Source organism: Mytilus californianus, unplaced genomic scaffold (genome assembly GCF_021869535.1).
Source record: "Mytilus californianus isolate M0D057914Y unplaced genomic scaffold, xbMytCali1.0.p SCAF_1, whole genome shotgun sequence".
In the NCBI taxonomy this organism is placed as follows: domain Eukaryota; kingdom Metazoa; phylum Mollusca; class Bivalvia; order Mytilida; family Mytilidae; genus Mytilus; species Mytilus californianus.
This window is the reverse complement of record NW_026262581.1, coordinates 55,729,467-55,735,073: the sequence shown is the minus strand read 5'-3', so window position 1 is coordinate 55,735,073 and position 5,607 is coordinate 55,729,467.

Genomic DNA, 5,607 nt, shown 5'->3' with positions numbered 1-5,607 from the left:
CATTTATTGTTTATTTTTTATTCATCTAAAGTAACAAAATGTCATCAAATATTTTGATAACTAAAAATATTTTATGGATTATTTAAGAGCATGTCTTCCAACTCAAAAAAGCATCGTATAGTCACTTAAATTACTATTTATTTTATTGCAAGCATGAAAAGTTCAATACTTCATGGCATACAATGCCATGTAAATTTAAATGAAATAAAAAAAAATCGCCATAAAAGGCTTAAGGGCTGTTCCAGAAAATACTATGTCCCCCTCAAGGGAAGGCAATTTTTTTAAATTTTATGTCAGTGGTTGTATTTGAAATACCAAAATGCAAAAATTTCTGTGGGTGGTGGGGTTAAAAAAAAGTGCCATCCCTGGGGGGGACATAGTATTTTCTGGAACAGCCCTAAAAAGAAAATACAATGTAGTTTATTTATTGCTTATTTGCAACCCCTCTATTGTTTAATACATGTATGTCTAACTGTACATCCTTCTGTCAGCCTGGCCCACACAGGTACATGTTTGTCTGGCTAAATCCTCCTACAATATTATTTTATGCAGGTTGTTAGCACATATAATAAAGGTGTGCATATTATTGTGATTTTTATTTACTAGAAATTTTCCACAAATGACAGGATGTCAACATTGTTATGGTTTACTCCCGATCGTCCCACTTTTTAAAATTTTAGAGTTCTGATTGTCCCACATGAAAAGTTCTGATTGTCCCACATTATTTTATGAAGTAAAATGTTCTTAGATAAACAATGTAACTGTTGTTTGTTTTGCTAAATAAACAAGAATTAATTTATTGCACATTTAATATTAATTTTATAGAAGTATAAAAAAAATGTTTTTTAAATCATTAGATTAATGCACTTTTGATTAAAAAAAATTTATTTCTGATTTATGAAATATATCTACAATGTTACGTTATTTATAAAACAAATTTCAATACCGTAATTTTAATTACATTTTCTCTAAAGTTTTTGAATAAATAATGCATGCAATTTAAAAAAAAAAGGTATAAATTCATTTTCATTCTACACTTTACACGAACTTGTTGATGGAGAGATTTTTCCAGAAGTCTTTACAATTTTACTAGGGAAGTCAGAGGACATTAATACAACATTCTCTGCACTATTGAAGACTACTAACACCCAACGTCAGATTCACCTGAACCCAACAACTTCCTTTTTTTGATAACGAAGCTTTTGTCTAGAATTCTGCCAGATCAGCCTTTCTAAGAATCAATATCAAAGGTTGTTTTTCCAATATTCCCAGTGTCTTTGCCATAAAGTGCAGTCAACAGGACTCGTCACCAACTATAAAAAAGAACCAGACTTCCATAAAAAAAAGATGTGGTATGATTGCCAATGAGACAACTCTCCAAAAAAGACTAAATGACACAGAAATTAACAACTATATGTCACAATACGGCCTTCAACAATGAGCAAAGCCCATACAGCAGAGTCAGCTTTAAAGGTCCCATATGAAAAACGTAAAAAAATTCAAACTAGAAAAACTAACGACCTAATTTATGTACAAAATAATGAACGAAAAACAAATGTGTTACACAGTAACAAACGACAACCACTGAATTACAGGCTCCTGATTTGGGACAGACACATACAGAACGTGGCGGGGTTATACTTATTTGAAGGCGCCAATCCTCCCACTAACCTGGGACAGTGATGTTACAGTACAACATAAGAATAAACTAAAAAAAATAAGTTGAAAAAGGCTTATCTCATCAGATGGGTACAGACAGAAATACATTTAACAAATCACAGAGTGGACAGCTACTTATACATCCCCACAACAAAGACACTAAGTACAGATCTTAGAGTATTCGCAGTTACTGACAGCTAGTTCAAAGCCAATAAAAACTAATTAAAAAAATCATGCATCTAAGACTAAAATTTTATGATTTCATATTATATTCCATGTTTGATGATACTTCAATTGTACCTACTACATGTATGTGCAAAATATAATATGTTAGTATTATTATTTGTTCATGTTTTTTTTCATATTTTATAAGTTACAGTGATTAGTAACTTGTAATTTACTGACACAAGACTATAAAAACAAATTAATCACTATCAAAACAATCCCCAATTGTCCCACATTTAAACTTCCCAATTGTCCCACAAACATATTCCCAATTGTCCCACAAAATTTCATTACTTTTTTACCTGTAATTTCAAAAAGTGGGACAATCGGGAAGACACCGTTATTTTGGGGTGAAAAAATGTATGCTGAGTACATAGTTTGTCTGGCTAACTCCTCCTGCAGATTTCAATCTAGAACTTAGATATTATGCAACACACTGACAATTTAGAACTACATTTATGCATTGCATACTTATATCATTCCCTCTGTGAAATTCGATCTTAAGCTGTTGAGATATTAAAGAAAACATGGCCTGCAGTGTATCCAACAACTTATGCCACTCAGCTAACAAGGTTATATAAAATACTATTAACTGGGTCTTCATACTATGAATCAGTTTTCCTTGAAATATTAACTGTAGTTGTTCTGCATTTCAACTTTCATTGCAAAAATAGCGAAAAAAAACTGCCTTGGAAATTTCCCTGTTTACAGTATAGGGTTTGTTAGTCGTATGATGCCTTTCTGCCAATATTCTAAAAACAGGACATAATGTTGTGGCTTGGAAATGATATATCTCTGAGTTAATCCAGTTCAATATATTGTTAAGGATGACAGTGAAACTCGTCATAGGGTTAAATAAATTTTAATTTCATACCTCTTTACTTTCCCCAACTCTATCATACATTTATATATATATATGTATTACAAAATAATTTATTTTCTAAACGGCTTGCTCAAAATCTTTCCCCCTTTGTATTAACATACAACTTTTCATAAAATTTTGAATTCTTGTCAAACTGGTTATTTCCTCCCCAACTTGGTTACATATTTTTAATCTTTATTTGTGAGAATATATAATAAAGCAACTGCTTACTAATGTACTACAATAGGAATTTGACCGGGGGTTGTGATTTAGAATTGTATAATGAATGTTTTGTAAATGGTATACATTCAAATATATAATGAGATTAAATTTGTTAACATGTCCACGATTTTAATGCAATGCAGTAGCGAAGGGGGCATTAAGGTTTACCCTTGTCCATCTATACGTCCGTACGTACGTCCTGAAATAGGTTTCTGTTCTCTAACTTTAGTTTACCTCAACCAAATGTTATGAAAATTATACACAATTCTTATTACCACAAAATACAGATCAAGTTCTAATTTTACTGTTCTTGAGTTATGTCCCTTTATAACGTTTTATGCAAGCAGGGGACATCATCTGTGTCCTCCATTTATTTTAAATAAGAAAAGCAGTTGCATTAATCTAGTTGATTGATAGAATTCAAAAGACTATTTAGCTCTTGTAAATGCAAATAAATGTTTCAAATTCAAATAAAACTAAAAACAAAACAATATAAGTTTTCATTTAACCTAAACATTTGAAAGCCATGTATGCGTAAATGCGCTGCAATGTTATCGAGTTATATGACAAAAAAAGGATCTAACAGAATAGCCAAATTCATATTTTAAAAGTCTACTTTGCATAAGGGTTTTTGGAACATTTTAAATTACTTAATGATTTCTTAATTTATGAAAGGGGAATTGTAAATCAGTATATGTTATAAATCATAGTAAGTAAGTAAGTAAGTAAGTAAATTTTATTTAGAGTCGGCATATATATACATAATAACAGACAAAACATGAGCTCTGGTGAGCTCTTTAACCGACTATCACATAAAAGTCATGCAGCATCATGCAAATACTAATAAATAAAAAAAGCAAAGTACCAGTACCGTAGTACTGACTATTCAGCTAATGATACCATCGAAGACAAACAGTCCAATAGTAGCGGTATCGACCGAAACACTGACTATTCAGCTAATGATACCATCGAAGACAAACAGTCCAATAGTAGCGGTATCGACCGTAACACTGACTATTCAGCTAATGATACCATCGAAGACAAACAGTCCAATAGTAGCGGTATCGACCGTAACACTGACTATTCAGCTAATGATACCATCGAAGACAAACAGTCCATTAGTAGCGGTATCGACTGTAACACTGACTATTCAGCTAATGATACCATCGAAGACAAACAGTCCAATAGTAGCGGTATCGACCGAAACACTGACTGTTCAGCTAATGATACCATCGAAGACAAACAGTCCAATAGTAGCGGTATCGACCGTAACACTGACTATTCAGCTAATGATACCATCGAAGACAAACAGTCCAATAGTAGCGGTATCGACCGAAACACTGACTATTCAGCTAATGATACCATCGAAGACAAACAGTCCAACAGTAGCGGTATCGACCGAAACACTGACTATTCAGTTAATGATACCATCGAAGACAAACAGTCCAATAGTAGCGGTATCGACCGAAACACTGACTATTCAGCTAATGATACCATCGAAGACAAACAGTCCAATAGTAGCGGTATCGACCGTAACACTGACTATTCAGCTAATGATACCATCGAAGACAAACAGTCCAATAGTAGCGGTATCGACCGTAACACTGACTATTCAGCTAATGATACCATCGAAGACAAAAAGTCCAATAGTAGCGGTATCGACCCAATGTTAGTACATGAAATAAACACTTTAGAAATTCCGTTCGTCTGAAGCGCTTTTGTGGATTTACCATCATCAGGATCACTCAAACCTAAACATTTGAAAACCAGGCAAGCGTAAATACGCTGCTATGTTATGAGCTATATGACCATAAAGGACTTAAGGATGTTCGCTCCACTTGTTTTTGAATTTTTGCCAGATATTCGGTATCCTCAGTTTTATCCATGTAGTGCCATTAACAATTTTGCCCACTAACCCCTACTTTTTCCTCCATAATTTAATTACATATAGTTGAAAATGTGTCATCTTTGAAAATCTTATAAAATCCTTGTTATTTTTTCATCGTTTTTTAAAGAAAAAGGTGCCAATGTTAAATGTATGAAAAATCTAGAGAGACTTATTTCCCGCCAAATTTTCAATGGCCTTTATCTCGAAAATAAGCACACGGACCCTTCATTTTTTTCTGCTTTTCTAGTTTCTTTATTTATATACTATCAATTTATAACAGTCTTTCAAAAAGCTTGTTATTTTGAAACAGAGTAGCAAACATCCTTAAACAGAATAGCCAAATCCCCCTAAGGTCTACTTTGCCTGAGGGAGTTGGAATCTTAGTTTCTTGATAATTTCTTAATTTATGAACGGGGATTTTTATCTAAATTTTGTAAAACCTGAGATATGATATATTGACATTCCCAGGTAAACATTTTGAATATTTGGTAAAGGACCATCGTTAGTGTTTATTAAAGACCACTGATACCATGGATACTACAAAAGATGTTGGGTAAATGCCAATGACAAAGCCATCCAACCACACTAATTACGAAATAATATATGAACAGTTGTATGGAGTGTGCAAATCGTCATCGCTACTTTGATTTGTTCGTAAACGATAAGAATTTCATTACTGAACCACGACGAGCATGAACTAAACTATAATATAACTTAAATCATGCCACTTGATTTTCATTGAACTTAAATT